We start from the raw sequence: 22,486 nt of genomic DNA, 5'->3' as shown, positions 1-22,486 counted from the left end.
GATTTAGAAGAGATTTTTTTTAGTATATGAACCTAGGTTCAGTGATAAAACTTAGTTTATGAGCTTTCATGTGTACCAAGGTTCTATCATAAAAGAAGTGAATTTTCATGAAATCGGAATAATCCTTCGTTTTAAAGACAAATAACGATGACACGATGGAAAATATGTATGATGAACTTGTGTCCAGTGATAAAATTTTGATTATGAGCTTTCATGTAAATACAAAAATTTATCATATGTATGAGATGTGAACTTTCACAATATTTTTTGAAATAAACCTTCGTTTTAAAGACAAATAATGACAATACGAAGGAAAAATAATATTTTTTTTACATATATATGCAGCCGTGACATATATTGCGCAAAATATGATGATATATTTTATTTGCATGAGTTTTTTTCGTTAGATAAAATCCTTGAGAATTTATGTATGCAAGTTGCATTAATTGCTGTTTTTTCGAAAAATCAAAACGTGGGTTTTGAGGATTCTTCAAAGATAGACAATATATTTATGATAGAATATTGTATCATTATGAACTTCATAGGTTAGTTTTGTGAATGTTCACATTATGAAAATTGTGTCCGTGATTTCATGAAAATCAGTTTGGGAAACTAAATAAAGTTTCGTTCGTTTTTTGCAGTTTTCGAAGAGACGAACGATTTTGAGGTGTTAAATCTAGCATTACTATCACTATTGTTAGTGGAAGTATAAAAGGTAAGAGTTAAGAGTTACCATTTTTTGTTGATGTTGGTTTGTTTACATAGTAGTAATCTTTGATCTTCCGGTTCCAGAAAATGTCGACCAACAATAACAACAATTACGATTACTGGTATTCCTCTTCTTCCTCTGGCTCTTCTGATGAGGATTCCGACGCTCCTGTAGCGAAATCAAAGGCTAGGGTTACCCAGGAAGGGGCGAAGCCTAATGTTCCCTTGGGTGAGCGAAGAGTCTCTTTTGCTGAACTCGAAAAGAAAAGAGCTGAAGACAAAAAGGAGGATGCCCGTCAACGTGAAAAAGATCGCACCCGGCGTAAGAGACAGAGGGTTGAGGAGAAGCGTCAATTCTTGGATGGGGTGCCTTCTGATTCTGATGCTGATGCTTCTGAAGGAGAGATCACATGGGAACCATCCGAGCGTTACATTAAGCCTGATCGATATGAAAGAGAGCATCAGAGGATGATGAAGAAAATTGAAGCTGAAGCTGCAGCAGAAGATAACTCGGATTCAGATGATGATGTTATCTTCCGTCCACCGGACTTCACCAATGATCCTGACAGTGACTCTGAAGAAGATGATTCCGAGAAGGCCAGTGACGATGAAGCTGACAATTCGGATGAGTCCGACGAGTAGTTTTACTTCCATCTTCTTTAGACGTTAGAGCATTCCCTTTTTAGTCTTCATAGTGGATATCTTTCTTTTGACTGTTTAAACGACTTTACTTCAATTAGACTTTTCTTCTGAATGATGAACATTTTGTTAACGTCGATTTCTTCTAATCCATGACATGGACCAATGTCCATATATCCAAATTCTCATGAGAAGTAACATAACACACGACTGAGAATTCATGACGTGTACAAGGCCGCGTGGCCTATCCTTTGACCCGTGACGTTCAGTCCCCAGTGTGTTATTTTCCTCCGCGTCTTCGGTATCGATCTTTGAAGCCTAGGGTTTCAGTGAAACTCGTAACTGAGTTGACTATATGACTATCGCCTGATATATATATCTTCAAGACTCCAAATCTATGATCCACGCAAATATTTCTTCCATTCCTGAGTCAGTTTCATCGTGCAGAGAAGTTTTGATCCTACCCTCTTGCCGTCATGTCGAGCAATAGCATTTCTTCTCAAGATGGTCTTCAGTCGAAGCGTGAAATAGCAACGTCTATCTCAGTAAGTTGTACACTTCTTCTTCTTCTCCTTTCTTGTCTCTGTTCAATCGAGATTGTTGATCACAAGAGAATGATTTGTCGTAGGACTGTAAGAAGAATGCTACTCCTCATAATGCAAGGCCTAAGCGGACTGTTAGAGCTCCTGCCCGGTATGGATCGGCTCGTGCTGAAGCTGGATCGTCTGTAAGTAAACCTATGACTCTTGAGATTGTACTGAGTCCCGGGATTAACACTCCTTCGTTTCATCGTAGGCGGATGTCCGTGTCGTCGTCGATGCTAGACGAAGAAAGAGTGGAAAGTCCGTGACCGTGGTTGAGGTTGAGGAAAGCAGTAACCAGGCATGTGAAGATTCTGTAGGATCCGTGGAGACCGGAGACGGTGTCCATGCTCGTGAATACCCAACCGCTGGACTTTTATTCGAAGCCCCATTGATTAATACCTTCCCAGACAATGAAATGGTCGGCGGATTCGTGATTCCCAAATGTCATGCGTCTCTGTACACCAAGATCTATGGTCACATTACTACCACAGAAGTGTGGAAAGGTTTTCTTCCAACCATTTTAACCACGGTAGAGGGGCTATTGCCTATCATCGAGGAAATGAATCAGATGCACTTGCGAGACGTTAAAAACCATGAACTGCACCAATGGGATGAAATGATCTCGAATTGTGAGATATTGCGATTCAATGTAAGATGGCTCCTTCGTCGTCTTGAGATAATCAAGGTTCATAAGGCGGCAGAGGCTGCTGATGCAATTTCCATGAATGCAGCTTTACTGGATGAGGAGAGGATACTGGCTCTGGAGTCATCAAGGGTTGAGAAAGCGGTCGAAGACTTGAAGGCAAAGACCAAGATTTTTCAGAAAAAGCTTGACGAGGCTTCTTACAGGGATTATCCGTTGCTGGATGGTTTGCTCTGAGTGAGCATTTGTGGTTGTTTTTTTTTGAGTAAATCTGAGTTTCTAGTTAGGTGAAACAGTTGATCATGGTATGAACGAATTTTGCTCATTTATGAAATGTTTAATGAACAAAGGAGCATTCGCATGCTCTTTGGAGGAATGAAATTACATTTTTGAAAATGCTTGAAATGATGAAGAGGTAGTTTGTTTCATGGATCAGGCATAATAAGCTTTGAGCCATTTGCCATTGATGATGTTTCCTTCCTTTCCTCCATTGATTGCTAAAATTTTAGTATCCGCTAGACACTGCTTTGATAACAACATATGGCCCTTCCCATTTAGGAGAGAACTTAGGAGCACATGTCTTGTTGAATGTGCTTTGCCGTCTTTAATACCAAATCTCCTACTTGAAATGTTCGAGGTCTTACCATTTTTTGTAGGCTCTGGAGATCCTCTGTTTGTAAGCTTCCACATATTTTTCCACCTTGGTTCTCCTTGATTCCAGCATATCTAGCTCAGCGATTCTTGATCTGGAGATTTCGGCCTCATCCCATTGTACACCACTGGATGCTGCAATCCTGGCTGAGGGAACTTTGATTTCTGCTGGAAGTATGGCGTCGGCTCCATAGACAAGGGAATATGGCGAAGTACCGATCGAGCTCCTTGGTGCAGTTCTGTAAGCCCATAGAGCCATGGGTAATTGCTCATGCCATGATCGAGGATTGTCATGAATCGTCCGACTGATAATGACCAAAGTCTTGTTGGTACTTTCTGCTTGACCATTTCCTTGTGGATAGTAAGGCGTGGAGAAGATTTGTTTGATCCCATATTTATTGAGCAGCTTCTCAACATCTTGATTGGCAAAAGGAGTTCCGTTATCTGTGATGATATGCTTAGGAACTCCGAATCTGCATATTATGTGCTCTTTGATGAAGGCGGCAATCGTAACTCCAGTGGTGCTTCGAAGAGGAATAGCTTCGACCCACTTGGTGAAGTACTCTGTCGCAGTGATGATGTATTCATGTTGTTTTGAAGATGCTGGATTGATCTTCCCAATGATATCTAGTCCCCAGCTGTAGAAAGGCCACGACTATTCACAGAATTCAACGGGAGACAAGGAGTGTGGATGAGATTACCATGGGTTTGGCATTGGTGACACCTCTGAACGTGTGCGGCTGCATCATCTTCCATGGTTGGCCAATAATATTTCTCATGAATTTGAAGAAATAGTTTCCTCTTTCCTTGATGTTCTCCATCATGTACTTCCTTCAGGATTGTAGGGATTTCATGTTCGGCTAAGCACCTCAGTAAATTTCCACCAAAGCTTTTGCGGTATAAGATCCCATCGAGATAGACGAATCTCTTAGCTTTCTGAATGAGTTTGACTGCTTGCTTCTTTTCCAGTGGTAGTTCGTTGTCCCGGAGGTATTTGATGTAAGGCTCCCCCAGTCCCCAGTGTGGTGGACCGTCAAAACCTCCAAGTGATGAGGAGGTGTTTGGCAATCAGGACAAGATCCTTGTAAAGCTCTTGACTGAGTCTCCATGGATGGCCAGTAGTACCCCATTCTTTGAAGCTTTCTGTAAAGTGTTACCACTAACGTTTGCCCACAGACTTCCTCATGTATGCGCTTGAGCTGTTCTTCCGCTTCGTCGCTCCCAAGACATCGTGATAGAGATCCATCAGGGTTTCGATAGTATAGCCCTCCATGGCAAGAAGTAGTTCTTCAATTCCTTGAGGCTGACTTGGCCTTCTGAAATAGAGCTGCTCAATTCATGAATGATGGGTGCTCGCCAATCGTTCGCTGGAATGTCTTCGATCTGAGTGAGCCAAGTTGAAGATACTGTACGCCTGTACAGTGATCGTTTTCTGTGCTCCTTCGAATTGCAGCTTGGAGGCGAGAGTTTCTAGGCAATCAGCATGCCTATTGTTAGTCCGTCCAGTATGGACGATCGTTGCGTCAGCAAAATAGGTCAACAGTCGCTGAGCTTCGGTTCTGAATGGAGCAAGTGTGATTTCTTTGAGAGAATACGTTCCATTCATCTGGTTGACCAATAATTTTGAATCTCCCCTTATCTCGAGGTGTGTTGCTCCTGCTTGCTTGGCCAAGGATAATCCTAATAGGAAGGCTTCATATTCCGCTGAGTTGTTGGTGCAGTGGAAATCCAACTTGAACGAATGTGAGAAAACTTCACCAGATGGAGACACACAGCCTAGCCCGCTCCTCCGGTGTCACTACTAGGGGTGGCAGATCCATCAAAGTATAGAAGCCATGTTTCTTCCTTGATGACCAAGATGTCTGGGAATTCGCCGGGCACTTCTTCATGTAGTGTTGTTGTGTCTTCCCCTGGAAAAGCAGCGAGCAAGTCTGCGACCGCTTGACCTTTGATGGCTTTAGGTGGCGTGCAAGCTATGTCAAATTCTGACATCTGGAGTAGCCACTTCGCTGGTCTCCCTATCAAGGCTGGCTTTGATAGCAAGAACTTTATGGGATCAGCTTTGGAGATGAGTACGACCCTGTTAGATAGTAAGTAATGTCTGAACTTCTGGATTGCATGTACCAATGCCAGGCATGCCCTTTCGGCCTTTGGATATCGGAGTTGAGCATCTCTCATTGTGCGGCTGAAGTAGTAAATCGGTCGTTCGACGCCTTCGTCGTCTTCCTGAGCGAGGAGTGCGCCGATGGCGACGTCACTGGAGGCTGTGTAAAGAATCAGAGGTCGTCCCTGCACTGGAGACCTCATGACGGCCGGTGACAATAATATCTGTTGTATTTTATGGAAAGCTTCTTGTTGAACAGCTGTCCAGGTGAAGCTTGCTCCTTTCTTCAGCAGAGGTGTGAACGAAGCAATGAGTTGAGCTAATCCAGGAATGAAGCGTCGAATATAATTTACCTTGCCCATAAAGCTCTGTAGTTCCTTCACGGTACGTGGAGGAGGCATGGTGGTAATAGCTTTTGCCTTGTCTGGGTCGACTTTGATCCCTTCAGCCGTGACCAGGAATCCTAAGAATTTTCCGGAAGAAACTCCGAATGCGCACTTTAAAGGATTCATTTTTAATTTGTATTCTCTGCACTTTCAAACACCTGCCTTAGAACTTCGAGATGAGATGCTCGAGTCTTCGATTTTACCACCACATCATCAACATAGTCTTCTACTTGCTTGTGCATCATGTCGTGGAATATGGCAGTCATGGCTCGTTGATAGGTGGCACCAGCATTCTTTAATCCAAAGGGCATCACAGTGTAGTGAAAATTCCCAATGGGAGTACGGAACGCAGTCTTGTTGGCGTCATGTTCATACATCTTGATCTGGTTGTACCCACTATAGCCGTCCATGAATGAGAACATACCGTGACCACTGGTTGCATCGACGAGCATGTCAATGTTGGGTAGAGGAAAATCATCCTTTGGACAACATTTATTCAAGTTCCTGAAGTCGACACAACATCTGATTTGACCATTTTTCTTCTTAACAGGTACCACATTTGCTAGCCACGTTGGATGAAGAATAGGCTTGATGAACCCTGCTGCCAACAGTTTCTGGATTTCGACCTTGATTTGCTCCTCGACTTCGTGTCTAAATTGTCTGGGCGGTTGTTTGACAGCTTTGGAACCAGGGACGATGTGCAGGTGATGGGTGACGAGTTTGTCATCCAGACCCGGCATTTCTTCGTACGTCCAGGCGAAGACATCTTGATATTCTTTCAATAATTTTACTCGGTCCGCTCCTCTGGTGATAGCGCTGAACTGATCAGGATTGGCCTTGGATCGTCTTCAGTCCCAATGTTGATTGTTTCAAGATCGTCAGTGGTAGAGTCAGTGCGTCCTGTAGTTGTCGTGGGGCATCTTGGACTTCTTCTTCAAGTGATAGCTCACTCTGACACGATTCTTCATGGTGGGGAGACTTTTCATCGTTCTCCCCGATTAATTGCTAATCTTTCCGTCGGCGATAAATGACTCTCCCTTCTACGTCTCGATCGGTCGTGAAGTTTGTCCCTGGAGTTGAGACTTGATCATTATGGCGTTTAGTCGGTGTAGTAGGTGACTTGATCATTTTAGCAGCTGAGGATGACGGATCGTTATCAGCCTTCTCGATAGTCTTCCAGCTTGGAAGTGGAGTACTTGCGAATCCTGCTTGGAGGTTCCGGGACGCCTTTTTGAGATTCAAGGAACTCAGTATCATAGACGGGAGCATAAGGAGATGATGAAGCCGGAATGCGAACGATCTTGTTGTCGAGCAGGGCCTTCATGCATTGATGGTATGTTGAAGGAACCACCTTGTTATCATGGAGCCATGGGCGTCCCAGTATTATGTGGTAGTCAGGTTCTTGCTCGATCACATGAAACTTTGCTTTCGATCGAATCGGCCCCACCCTCAAATCTATGTATGCATATCCATATGTATGGCTTTGACTTCCTTCAAATCCTGTCATTAGGATGGGATAGCGAACGATTTTACCTTGTGGGAATCTGGCCATCCTGAGAGTCTTCATAGTGACAATGTTGGTGGAAGCACCGGTGTCAACAAGAGCTCTTCTAAATTCGGTGCCTTTGATGAAACCAGTGACATACAATGCTCGGTTGTGTCCTTCATCCGTCATGCGATCTTCTTCTCCAAAAGAGATGTTGTCGATCGAATGCCCAGGCACTAGGGAGACTTCTTCAACGATGGTGTTGGTGGCGTTATTTGCACGCTGGATGATATCTGGTTGAGTGCTGAAAATGTGTCTGTGCGCTGATCCCTGGAGAAGTGCAGGAGTTCACATAGATTTTCAATCAAATGTGTGACCTCTTGTTCCACCGGCTTCTCGTATGTGGTGAAGCTGTTGATTTGAGGGTCAGATGACGCTTCAGTCCCCGGTGTTGAGGCTTCTGGAGCGGAGATACCGCCTAACTCGGATGTTAATCTGATGAGAAAGTCGAGGATGTGGTTTATCGTCTCCTTCATCAGGTCCATGTTCCTGGTATGGACCTCTAGGATTTGAGCCAACTCTGCCAAAGTCGGGATCCCTCTGCCTTCCATGCCGCCAGGTGTAACATGAGGAATGTTGCCGTTTGAAATATTCTGATCTGAATTAGTTGAATTAGTCCTAAGACCAACCATCTTGTGAGATTGTTAGATTGCAACCGAGAGAATGATCTCCCACTGTGGTCGCCAATCTGTAGATGGGGAAAAACGATTTGCTGGTTTTTAAGGAATTGAGGAGACGACCGTACGGAGGAGACTCCTCGAACCGAGCGAAATGTTAAACCTCACACAGATGCACCGCTGCAAAGGGGTGCTTTAGATTCGAGAGATCAATCTGTAGTACTCCGGCCTAAATCAAGACAATGACCGTTCCAGAGTAAATTCGGTCACAAGAGAGGATGGGTTGATCTGTAGGAGGGAAGCTGGAAATGTGTGGAATCAATGGTAATCAAAGATTGTGGGTGTGTGAATTCTGAATATGATAAGCTCTGAATGATTGAAATTGCTCAATTGATATTGAGTTGATGATCTCGTGTTGTCGATGAGACGTGAGATTGATGATACTGTGATGCGATGATTCAATCATGATTCAGAGACTTATTTATATTGCTGGAATTTTAGACACCATGATTCCATGAAGTGTGACAGTTGATGGAATCAAGGAGTGGGGAAGTGGAGATCGTGTTTGAAACCAGTTGCTCAACGTGTGGAGACTTGGTCGATTTTCCACCCACTACCTCGTGAATTCCTTCAACTGATTGCACGACTTGCTCACATTCCATCGTGTGTTTGAACACACGTGCCGTAGACCGCCAGACCAAAACCCTAAGTGATATCCCCCAAGTGACACGATTGACGTCTCGTGGTTGTTAGTCAATTGATGACTTCGTGGTTTGATGGGACGATGAGTCCATGTAGTTGCTGAGTTGAACATGATGTTCTGAAACTCATGAATTGAACATGTCATGAGACAGAGGTATAGTTCTTACGATGAAGTGAGCAAGTATTGCTCATTCGATGGATCGTTGAATATTGATTGTTGAACCAATATTCCTTGGTTTGAGCAAATATTTATCATCTGAGCAAGTGTTGCTCATGTGATGAATTGTTGAATATTTGATCGTCTGAGCATGTGTTGCTCATCTGATGGATTATTGGCAGCGTACCAAAATATAGAACCGAGCATAATTAATAAAATTAATGACCATGAGGCGTCGTAAAATTATTAAGGTTGGAATCTGGAATGATGATCCTTGGATTCAGAAACCCTAATTTGATCAATTGATGATCAATTCATGGTTCGTCAGAAGTTTAACCATGGGACGAAGGAGGGAGCGACTACATGGGACCGTGGATCAACCATGTAGTGTCCATATGCTCACGTGAGCAAATACGAAGAACTCCTGAAGAGTTGACGATTTGTTGGTGGAAGAATGATTAAATGCTGGCTTAATCATTTATTCAAAATGCTCGTCTGAGCCTTAGGTGAGAAAACCTAATTAATTATGACGAGGCGAGGGACCGACCATGGAGTCATGAAACCGGCCCTGGGTTGTCACGTGACCGCCTGACGATCACTTCATGAAAATCCAAAGTGTTTGGAAGAGTTTTGGACCTAATACGAGCAATTGTGCAAATTAGGTCAAAACTGTGAAAATTGATGGGACCGGCTTCCGTGAGCCAAAGAGCCAATCTTGGTCGGTCAAGATAGCGTGCTCGTGTCCCCAAGGCGTCCGCGTCTCAGTCCTGAGAATTTTGATATTTTCTGGCGTGCAATTGAGCATCCATTCGAGAAAATATGCCAAAATTAGGGTTTCGACGAAACTGAGGAAAACACCATGAGATGATGAAAAATAATTATAAAATAAGGAATGAGGAGGCGTGGGACCGCCGTGGTCAAGGCATGGTCGGCCGGTCGTGACCACGGTCCCGTGGTGCCTTTTCCTTAATTTTATAATATTTTGATGATTTTATGAAAAATTCATGAATTTTGAGAAATTTGATGAATTTAGGGAGTTTCCATGAATTGAAGGAGTTTTCATGAGTTCAAGGAAGCAAAAATATTAAAATAATAAAAAAGGGCGTGTGGGACCGTGGAGGCATGGCCGGCCGGCTAGGGCCGGTCCCACGAGTTTCCTAATTTTTTAATATTTTTAGGTATTTTTGATGATTTGAGGGAATTTTTCCTAATTTGAGAGAAATACCATGAAATCAAGGAATTTGATGAATTCAAGGAAAATAATAATAATAATAAAATAAAACAAAGGGCGTGTGGGACCGGCTAGGGCATGGCCGGCCGGCCAGGCCCGGTCCCACAAGTTTTCATAATTTATTTTATTTTATTATTATGATGATTTGTGCAAAATACCATGAAATCAAGGAGTTTTTTCATGAAATTAGAGAAATAACAATAATAATAAAATAATAAGGAACCGTGGGTGTGGGGCCGGTTGGGACCAAGGCATGGCCGGTTGGCCAATGGTCACGCCCCACACTCCTTTCCTTAATTTTATATTATTTTTTATGGATTTATGGAAGTACCATGAAACCGAGGAGTTTCCTCGAGACGAAGGAGATTTGATAAAATGAGAGAATTTTCATCAAATCATGGAAAATAATAAAAATACATTAAAAATATAAAACTGGCATGGGATTGACCACGACACGGTCGTGTGTCCGTGCTCCCAACACCCTGGTCAATATTTTTAATTATTTATTATTTTCTTCTCTATTTTGCATAGGTTCATCGTTTCGTTGTATTTTTGAAATACTCATTCGTGCGGTGACTGTTAGTGTATCGTCGTTGAATACACCTTCACCATTTGAATCGGGGCTTACTTAGAGGTAGCTCAGACGCTCGGTTGTTGATTATTTATTACTAATTGTGGAATTCGGTGGAGAATAATTCACAAAACTGAGCAATAAGATGTTTATTATTAATTCATAAGATCAGCTGAGGATTCGACTAAGAATTCAGAATAATAAAGTGAGCATTACCATTCCATGGGATCGTAGATTCGACCATAGAATCAGAGTAATTAAGATTTATCTATTACCATTTATGAGACCAGTTGTGGATTCGATGACGAAATCGGAGTAATGAGATAATATAGTTATTGCTATTCTATGAGATCAAGCTGTGGATTCGATCATAGAATCAGAACAATTGTTTATTGCCATTCCATGGGACCAGTCGTGGATTCGACCGTGGAATAGGAGCAATAATAGATTACTCTGGGAATTCAGTAGTGAATGTCACGACAGAATTAATCTTAATTAGGAATAATTAACTTTGTGGCTCTATACTAGCAGAGCAAGCTATCTAGGAGCATTAATTATCCCGATATGAGCTTGTCGGTAAGTCATATCCTTTATATAGTCAGGGTAAACTTGTTGTTTGTTCCTGTAGACGTTATCGCTCTATACTAGCAGAGAAAGCTGTCTAGGAGCCGTCCATCTCGTGATACTATATAGAAATAATCACTGAAAGTATTCAGTATTCATGAGATATGTCGTTGTCCAGTCGCGAGATTACATATCTACATGTACTCTGAGAGAAAGTACTCTCCGTTGAGAATTCGATGAGAGACCTGTGTCTCGATACTCACGTCTGATTGCTGAATCAGAGCTTCGTATAATTATGAGTTTACGATTTTAGCCTTTGTCGAAAATCCACCATCTACAGTAAGTTACACATGCTAATTGGATGTGTAGATGTAAGTTACACATGTTGTACATCATCACATAGCAAAAGTCATCTTACAACAACAATATGCATGTGTTGACCTTACATGCGTTTCTCTGTTAGTAGGCATTGGAAATGGCACGATTACAGTCGGGAAAGCGGCGTTACAGGATGCCTCAGGTAAGATAGGAAACATTAGAAAGCGTGTCTTCGCAATGGGCATGCTTTCATTCCTTTCGCTTTTGATACATTTGGTTTTTTGGCTCCAGAGGCGGTTGGACTCCTCAAAAGAGTCCAGAAAGTCATGCACAGTAATGTCATGACTCCCGGTTCAAGAGAGTTTGTTTTTCATAGATTAGGATTTGCAATTCAAAAAGGGTTTGCAGTGCAGCTTGTTGCGTGTTTGCCTATTTCGTCGATGTAAAAATAATTAGCTTTAAGAGAATTATTTTCGTTATACAAAGACAACCAATCAATCCAGGACAAAATTGAAGTTGATTTCAACAAGATTCAACAAGAAAAGCACAAACAACATTCCTCATTCCTAAAATTCAATTCGACTTCATTTCGAGCCTTAAAATGGCCAACGACACTACACTGATGGTAGTCAAGAACTAAGACAAATTTGTATTAATGTTAGATTTGAAAAAAATTCATACAAACACGTCGAAAATCACAATTGTATCAACAAGATCATGAACCCTAAAACGAATTAAACAAAAAAAGCTCAAAAAATCTAAACAACATGAACTAGTCGTAAAAATTAAACTAAACAGTTTGAAACCCTAGAATTGAAATCAGAATCAACGTACAACAATATCTCTTCTGTCAACATTAATTTATTCTATAATCCCTAAAACAATATTAAAATTGAATAAAACATACTCCCTCCGTCCCACTATTAAGTGACCTAGTTCAAGTTTGCACAATTTTTAAGGTAAGCAAGTGGAAAAGTATTTCCAAGCACTTTTTAGAATTATACCCTTATGAATGAAAAATAGTGAAATTTTGAAATGATTTATCTCTCAAACTACACCACGGATGTTCGCAAACTTCGTACCATTGAAAATCATTTTAAAACACCTACGTAACAAATATAAACATGACTATCAAATTATGCATATTTCTTATAATCAATTAAAAGGATAATTTTAGAAATATCTCCTTGTTTAGTGGTGTAGGTCACTTAATGGTGGGACAAAATATAAAAGTAACTAGGTCACTCATTAGTGGGACGGAGGGAGTACTTGTTAAGGTCGATTCTCTTAGTTTTTCTTCTTCAGCGACTTGATTGTTGTCTCTCATGTTTTCGATATAGAATGATAATATATTAGGTTTTTTAGATCGGAGAATCAATCGATAAAGTTTTTCATCCTGATCTTGATTTCTTTACTCAATTTCTTCAGGAATTATATATCTAGATATGATTAATTTCTTTCGAGTTTTCGTTCTCGTTTGTTTCTCTCGATTTCTCTCTCTCTCCAGAAACAGATCGAATGTGGAAGAAGGTAGGTTTAGATACATATATATATACTAAAAGGTAATCTAGTCTTTTTATTCTATATTAAAACTAAGGGCCTAGTCATAAACTTATTTTAATTAGGACCTAATATTATGGGTAACCCATGGGTGGAGCCTTAGCCTAATTTTTCCTTATTTTATTTGATACTCGGATCAAAACAAAGCAACCCGGAAGCTGCTAGCACCAAATAGGTGAGTAATACACGGAGGAGGATTCCTAATTCCTAACCGCCAGCTAGTCTTTTGGAAGGAGAAAAAAAAAGAAACCTCAAGACAGGTTTTTAAAAAAATATTTGCATCGACGGTCTATGGTTGATCATGAAGGACCATGGCCTAGGTCAGTGACTTCCATTGCACTTTGGAAGGGCGCTGGACTAAAATATGCCTAAGGGTTAGAGTCTACGTCATAATTTGTTTCCTGAGTTTTTCAAAAAAAGAAAGAAAAAAACGCCAGGTAGAAGACTGGTCAGGTAAGGTAGCAGGAGTAAGAGAATGAGCCGTTGAATTAGCTTCTCTTTTCACAAATGAATATTTCATAAGAATCTTATTATTGGAGTTGCACCCAATTGAATTTTGGGGCTGCATAGGATTCTAACATCCTAAAAATGACTAGGGAGAGACCAAATGTGTGCTAAAAGTCAAATTTACCCGTTAAATATTTATATCTAAATTTAAAATTCAAAACCTAAATTAATTCACCAACATCTTCATATCTTCTCCTTCTCAAAATCGAACAACAAAACCTATCATCGAGATTTTTGAAATTTTGATCAAATCTTTATCAATTCTCAAAATATATGAAGGTAGATTCTAAAGATGACAAGATCAGGGTGATTTGGATTGAATCCACCATTAATTTGTTATGACTCTAATGTTTATGAATGTGTTTGTTGATGAGTGAAAACCATTTGCTGGTTTTTAAGGAAAAATGGAGAGACGAGCAGTCGATCCCTCGAACGAGCAAATTGCTCAAACATATGCACTGCACGGGAGTTATTTGAGTTAGAGAGATCAATTTGTATGAATCCAGCCTAAACTAAGACAATGGTCGTTCCAGAGTCAATTCAGTCACAAAAAGGGATGAGGGTCGATCTGTAGGAGGGAAGCTGAGAAGTGTGTGCGAGATTTATAATGATCGAGGATTGTGGATGTGTTGGAGATTTCTGCAAGTTTGTGAACTGTTGAGTTCAGATGAGATAAGTTCTGATTGATTTAGTGATAATTTTTTGTTGATCGAAATTGTTGTTCTCAATCGTGGATCTAGAAACTTATTTGTATTGCAAGAATAATAGACACATTTATCCCCAGTAAGTGTGACGGTTGCTGGAGTGAGAGAGTGGGAAAGTAGGAAGTAGTGGTCAAACCAGTTCCACGTGCGTGGGAGAATTGGTTGATTGTCTATCCACTGCTTTGCTAACTCCTTCAACTGCTTGCACGACTTACTCACATTTCTCATAGTGGGTGTACACACATGCCGTAGGCCGCCCGACCAAAACCCTAATGAATATCCCTCCATGTGACATGATTGATGTGTCATGAATTTGGAGTCTGAAAGGCATATGTCTATTTAATTGGTCAATTATTGACTTGACTAGACATGAGTCTTAGGCTTGATGAGTCGAGCATAATGAACGAATGTCGTATGCTCTAAAACTCATGGATTGAAGATGTTTGTTGGGACAGAATGATGCTCAGACATTGAGTCTTGATGAATTGTGATACATCATTTTACCATTTGAGGAAATAATGATGTTTGGATAATTTGGATCCTCGTCCGATGAGATTGCTCAATCATGGACTTATTCTGATATGTCGACCGTTCTATAGGAAATCAGTTGTTGCTGAATTACGCATAATGCTCATCTTAAATTGTCATGACTGGTCGAATGACAAAATCAAAATAAAAGTATTGATTCCGTGAGTAATGAATGGTCGTCCGTCCGAACCATGTTGCTTAGTCGAGCAAAAATGTCAGTAGTAGGACTCAACATTAAATATAAATTAAAATATTGATTGCTGGACTAATATAAAAATTATCGAATTATCGTAAATTCGAAACCCTAATTTTGGAAAACCATGAATGATGAAAATCAAGAGTTGTCCGATGCGGGTCAAGGAATGTCGACTAACCGATGGGCATGAGAGCCAACCGTTGATGGTGGATGTACGCTCCTGCAGAGGAATTTGCATGAACGAGGATTCATTGGAAAATCATGAAAGATATGAATTATTATTATTGAAATAATAATGGAGAAACGTGGGACTGACTGGCCATGATGGCTAAGAGACCGGCCAGGTCCGGTCATGGTGGTGCACGGGCTACCATGACCTTCGCACGTGCATTCCTAAGATTTTTAGGTATTTTGTTGCTCGTTCGAGCAATATTATGGATTTTCAGAAGAGTTTGATCTTAACTGAAACTCTCAATTTGCATGAATGAGAAAGTAGGACTTTGCTCGTACGACCAATATTATTAGAATATTAAAATAATAATATTTTAATATTTGCCGTGAGAAACCCGGACGGTCGTGGACCATTTGACTTTTTGGCTTTTTGGATGTTTGAGAAAAAATGTGAAAACCAAAGGTTTGCTCAAACGAGGGAGTTTCCATGAGATGAGAGAAGTAATAATAACAAAATAAGGGATTGGAGAGGTGTGGGACCGGTCATGGCCGTGCCATGGACGGCCGGCCGGTGGCCCCAGTCCGATGCGTGCGCCTCTTTGGTTCTTTTCTTTTTATTATTGTTTTCCTCTCCTATTTTGCGTAGGTCTCCATACTTCCTTACGCGTGCACCCAATATTGTGAAATATCAAAATAATCTAAAGACTTAAAGGCCTAGACAAATAAATCTCCCACGTTGAACGGTGAGGAAACCCTCGCTTCCTATCGGTCGAAATAGACCTTTTTTGAGTTTTGTGAAACGAGCGTTTTGGTGAGGACACTTGGCAACGTATGATTGGTTCAAAAAGAATATGAAAAATATTTAAAAAAATAAACCGAATTCAATTTGGAATTCATGACGTGACAATATCTAGGTGAGGACACTTGACAACGTATGATTGGTTTAAAAATTACAAACTCAATAGGAAAACTTAACTTACAGTGTTTGGAATTTTAGGGAAGTCCAAATTCAATTTGGAAATCGAGCACGTACTATATTATGATTTTTTTTTTTCCAAATTAATATATGAAGGGGGAAAATCCACATATTTTCTGCGAAAACAAAAGGAAAAAATAAATAAAATTTGCACATATTCTCCACCTATTTAATGTATTTGCTCCGCCACACTAAATCAAAAATGCATCGCCACATGGCGGGGCGAAGCCCCGCGCACACCAAATCAAAAATGCATCTTCACAGGATAGGGCGATGCCTCGCGCACACCAAGTTAAAAGAAAAAAAAATGCATGGTGCGTAGCACGAGCACAAATCTAGTATTATTTTAATATTATCAATAAAAGAAAACCTAATAGTCGTGGGATTAGGTTTATGGAGAGTTAAGCAATATTTGGAAAAATATGGAAACCAAGAGTTTTGCTCAAACGAGAGAATTTTAAGAGATGGGGGAAATAATAATAGAATAAGGAAATAGGGAGGTGTACGGCCGGCCGGTCCCGTGACACCTCTTCCCTATTTTATTATTATTATTCCTTAGTTCCTCATATTTCCTCGTTTGTCCATATTTGGTTGCTCGTTTATGCATATTTGTGTGCTCGCTTATCTACATCTATTACTAATCCATGGAGTTTAGCTGAGAAAAGCCATGGAACGAAGTAATGAGATAAAATAAACTATTTTCTAGGAATTCAATTGATGAATATTGCGCTAGAAATATTCTATGAATGGCTCTATACTAGCATGCAATATGTCTACGAGCGTTATATTTATTCGAGAATCGAGGTATGAGATGGTAGAGACATGATTCTCGTTCTGAATATTAATTCTGTATAGTCATGGAACACTGCGACATCTTGAAGACGTTAACGCTCTATACCAGCATGCAATATGTCTAGGAGTCGTCCAATCACTATCGATTCTATTAAGAAGTGTTGATGAAATATGCGAAGTATTGAAAGCTCAGTTGAGAGGCTTTAAGGATCACATTTTCATGCATGCTCTAAGAGGTTGTACACTCAATCAAAGATTGTGAAATGAGCTTTCACGTATGAATCCTAAAATAGGAATTTCACATACGTGTCTGAAGTCGTGTCAGAAATATTCAAAATTATGATTTTACGATTTTATCCTTTGTCGAAAATCCACCATCAAAATTAAGTCCCTTGCTTAGTTAGGGACAATAATGTTCTGCAGTATCCACTGGATGGTGATTTTCCTGATTATAAACGAGATAAATAATTGAACTTAGTCGTAAGAAATGTTACCAGAATTCTCGATTTACTACAATGATGTCACGTACGAGCAATAGATTGAGTAAGGACTCTGGAAGTATGATAGAGCATCGTTCAGTGAGCGTGGAGAGATAAGACACCGCTGATTTGGATGGTCGAACGTCCAATTTTGATAGGTTTAGCATTTGTGGGCCCATAACCCAAGAAAAGGAGTCTCTGTCTAATTAGGTATAGGAAATAAAAGTTATTATAAAAGGGATGAAACCTTTTTTTTTTATTATTCTTTCCACCGACCAGCTCTCTTCCTTCCTCTTCTTCACGTAAACAAAAAAAAAAAAATCTCTCGCCGGAGCGACCATCACCGACCGCCATCGGCCGAATTCCGGGAAACTCCGGCACCGACCAAGGTAAGTGATTTTTTTTAAACTGTTCATGAGTTGTTTTCACTAAAAACAAAAATTACATATATGCATGAGCTTTCACAAAAGTTTGCTTTAGGAACGAACGTCCGTCCGTTAGTTTCAGAAACGAACAATAATCCCTAATGTTAGAGAGATTTTTTTTTAATAACATGCGTCTTAGGGTAGTAAAATTTCTGCTCATGAGCTTTCATGAAAATTTTAATTTTCATGTGAGTTTTCACAAATTTTTAAAATTTTCGAGAATGGGTTCTCGTTTCAAAGACGGATGCTCGTCAAAGGAAAAGTTTTTTTTTATTAAAAATACGTGACTTGTTCACGTTTTAAAAAGATTCAAAACTTATGTGAACAATTTACGTTAAGATTTTTTTTTTTTTTTGTAAAATCAATGTTTCAATTTTTGAACAACTTTTGAAAGTAGACAATTATGCATGTTGAAATAATGTCTTTATGTGAACTTTCGCAATCTGATAGTGGACATCTGTCCAATCTTCAAAAAATTTAGTGGATGTTCACACAGTAAAAAATTACGTCAATCGTTCATGGTTTTGATTTTTGAATAATGAAATTTGATCGTTTTTGCAGGTTTGAAGAATAGAGCAAGTTCTTGAAGTGTTAGCTTTCACGTTATAATCATAACTGTTAGTGAAACTGTAAACAGGTAAGAGTTCGATTATTACCGTTTTCGTAGACGTTGACGTGAGTGATGTGATTGTAGAAGTGGTAAATAAAGTTCGTTCAACTCGGACTTGTGAAGATTCGTTTTAGACTCAAATTCAATAAGATAGATTTCAAGATTATAGAGAAGACTGAGACTATGGATTCCACCATTAACCAATTATCAGTGATTCAATCAATAACAATAATTCTGCAACTCATACATTCAATTTGATTCTTAAATATTTCCTAGACAAGTAGATTCTTAAAACAATAGCTGTAAATCGAAAGCATGGACCATCAAAAGACTTAACCTAAGTATGACCCATCAATTGAAATCACAACCACTTAATCAGAGTCATATATTCAATTTCAGTTGAGTGCAAATAATCATAAAGAATTGCAAAATTAAGTTAAATGGAAATTACCACATAATAATTGGAAAAACGGCTTCCTCCGTCGCCTCAGCAATGGGGTTTAGCTCCTCATATTAATCACGTGCTCAAAATAGGTGTTTATAGCTCAAAAGTGTGAAAAATAAGAGAAAACTAATAAAGCAGCGAGTTTGTAACATATATAATTGTTACAGAACTAACAGTTACAGAGCCTACTGTTACATAGAAACCCTAACATATATAGTTGTTGGAAAATTATTACAGATTCGAAAGAAAAGGTGGTGATTTTTCTGTCTTCTTCTTCCTCTCGACTGTGTTTCTCAGTTGATGATGAACACGTCTCTCCTGCCTTCGTTTCTCCTCTGAAACTCCCCCAAAGTGTACCAAGGTCTTGATAACCACCATGTGACCTCCCAGATATAATGGTAAACAAACAAATCTCCAGATGCTCGAATGGCCTTTGTTAATAAATAATCCTGGGCATGCTTGACACGGTTACACTGCCACAAAATGGAATCTCTTGCAGACATAGGAAATTTCTAGGATTTGCTTCTTAACTGCATCAAAATAAGTGACTGTCAGGGAGTGCATGGAAGGGGGGAAGTATCATCGACACAATAAGAAGGAGGTAATCCACATACCTGGACAAAATTCTGAAGAGCCAACTGATAAGCAGAACCTTTGTTTGTTGAGAATAAAGTACCAAGAATTATCTTTTGCACTAAAGTTATCTGACTCTGAGAAGCAAGGTAGCAATAAGTACCAGTGTCATCCATGGTGTAAATGCCAAGACCACCATCCTTAATAGGCAAGGTAGCTAATCTCTACTGTAAAGGAACAAAACCCTCACCATCACCAGTGATTATAAGTCTCAAATACTTAAGTAGATGATCATCAAAAAGATCAGTGGCCCGTTGCAAGGCTGCTAGATTGGTAGTACGCATTGAAAAATATAATCTAGACACACCAGTGAAATTGCGAAGTAATAACATCTCACTTTGAGGGTCTTTGAGTTTTTTTGATTGCAGTCATTAGTTGAACAGTCTTATTCACTTTGGTCAACATCATATCACTAATAAAGTTCAAATCCAAACTCACCGGTCCACCCAAAAGTTTAACACCATTAGAGGGTCCACCAATATCATGGGGGAAAACACCATCAGCTGTGCTTCTGGGATCAATAGAATGCCAAAAGACTTCCATTTTCTTTACAATAAGGTGTAACCCCTACTTGGTCCTTCAGTTTCTATTATGCTCAAGGCCTTGGCTACCTCTAAAGTATCACTAATAATAGTACCATCGCCAAGGTACCAAGCGTGTAAATCAAGTTTGCATCGAGAAGCAATATACTTCACTAGAGGGTGAAGTGTCAACGCCAACAGCAAGGGACCGAGGGGTCACCTTGTTGAACTCCGAGTGCGGACGACAAAATATATTGGTCATAATAGAGTTTAGCAGATCGCAAGTAACAAAATTTTACCCAGCGAGAAATACCTGGACAATATAGATGAACTTCCTTGATAAGCTGAGATCTGCTCACAATGTTGAAAGCATTAGAAAAGTCAATGAGCAACATTGAAATTTTATCTGAGTGACCTTTCATCTCCAGTAAGCAGTTTACAGCATGTAAAATACTCTCCCCCCAGCAGGCACTCCAACTCCAAATTGGTAGTCACCTAAATAAGAAGTCATGTCCTTTCCGACGGAGAAAGCAGATACTTTCGAAACCAATCTTCGCCAAACCATACCAACAACAATGGGCCGAATACCACCCCTAGGTTTAAGTAACGGAGTTAAGGGCGCACTGGCAATGAACTCACCTAAACTCTCGGAGCATTTTTCAGCCAACCAAAGATTGACAACCCCTGTAATCGAAGCGAGTAGATTATCCGCCACTGCAGCTGCAACCCCACTCATTACATCAACTAAATGTTGAGCACGTAAGCCATCACGACCGCATGACGTACCTTTTGGGAAACTTTTGATAGCTCCCAAAATATCCTGAGAGTCCACCGTGATTGGGTCGACCATGATAACATCCACGGGAATAGCAGGAGGGGGGGCAGGTGGATGTTTATCTTGCATATAAAAGGTACGTTTTCTCATTGTATGAAGCCACCCCAGACGAACAAAGCACACGTATTGCAGCGGAAAAATGGCCGCAACTCATCTTCTTCCGGCAATCCGTCATATTGGAAGCTCCATGCTTCTTCAAATATGTCTTCTTAGAGCCCATGCGAACATACTGTTGTAACAGGTTTTTCACCAAGATAGAGCAACCACTAGGCTCCTTCCAAACTGAAAGTGCTTGGTTGATAGAAGCAACCTGCAATCTGTTTCTGTTCCCTGATTTTGCTTCAGCTGAGCTTCTCGGTGTGAATAGAGTTAGAGCATAAATTGGAAGAAGTATAAGATGAAACCACGCTGAGAGATTACCTGGACTAACAATGACTCTGTCGAGACAAGTATTCATCTCCCGTGAAAAGGCAAGCCTGCACTTATGTGGTATGCACGTAACTGTTGTAATCTGTCTTTGAAGTATGACGTTGAGTAAATCCGTAGAAAGAACTTCTACAGCATCACCATCACTGTCCATAGGAGCATCACATATTACTTCAGTTGTAAAGCCTAAGCAAGCAGCACTAACCTCAACTGGTTTTAATAATAATAATAATAATACCAATAATAAAATAGGCGGTTCTTTATTTCACAGGGTAAGTTTGGCTATCAGAAAGGAATTGGAGCCAGTTTGTTGCTCGACTCCCATCCATTCATGCACAAAATGATATTTGATTTTCTTTAATAATAGCCCCTGGTGGCAATCTTTTATTAAAAAAAAATAATATAAAAAAAAAAATCTCGCAGCAGTGTCAACTTGATATGCAGGCATGGTACTTAGATGATGGTACCATTATTGGTGATACCATGCAGGTTCCTAAGGCTTTTCGTATTATTTGGGATGAAGGTGCAGCTATTGGGCTTCATCTCAATGTACAAAAAACCGAGTTGTTTTGGCCTGCTACTGATACAAGGAGTCTGCAAGACGGTATTTTTCCTGCTGATATAGGTAGATCCTCTATAAGAGTTAAACTACTTGGTGGTCCTGTGAGTTTGAATGCTAAATTTTATAGTCAATTGGTTCTTGACAGAGTACAAAAGACTACACAGTGGATGGCGGAAGTACACAGACTTGCAGATCCACAAAGTGAATTGTTACTTCTTCGAAACTGTACAAGTGTTTCTAGAATTTATTTCGCAATGCATACTACTGCTCCTAAGTATGTGAATGGTGCACAAGTTGTTTTCGATAACTATCTTTCCAATTATATGAGGGAACTGGTTACTGGGGATGGTCTGAGATATGGCTTGTTACAACAGAGGATCGCTTCTTTACCCATCAGAGATGGTGGTCTAGGAATTTATTCTATGTTTGATAAGATGCAATATTGTTACTTAGCATCCTGTACTCAGAACGTACACTTGCAGGGGACCATTTTACAATGTTCTGATATTCAAACTAAAGGTTCAGTATATCAACAAGCCTTTGACAGTTTTCTTAAAGTTTGTGGTATTGATTCGGCACAGTGTTGTAATCTTATTACTGCCCCTCATCCCACGCATGCTTTGGCAGTTCAGTACTTTGCATGTGTGGCTAAGGAAATGCCGTCTCTTTTCCATATGTCTAGGCGAGATTTAGCT

The 22,486-nt window shown here is 40.0% G+C and overlaps 1 pseudogene; it reads left to right on the top strand.

Annotated features, from left to right (window-relative positions):
* Positions 1-13,253: 13,253 nt before the first annotated feature.
* On the top strand, positions 13,254-13,383 carry LOC113285068 (annotated as a pseudogene).
* Positions 13,384-22,486: the final 9,103 nt, after the last annotated feature.

Source organism: Papaver somniferum, chromosome 5 (genome assembly GCF_003573695.1).
Source record: "Papaver somniferum cultivar HN1 chromosome 5, ASM357369v1, whole genome shotgun sequence".
NCBI lineage: Eukaryota > Viridiplantae > Streptophyta > Magnoliopsida > Ranunculales > Papaveraceae > Papaver > Papaver somniferum.
Note: the sequence above shows the minus strand (reverse complement) of the source record. Positions and strands in the feature narration are given on the sequence as shown.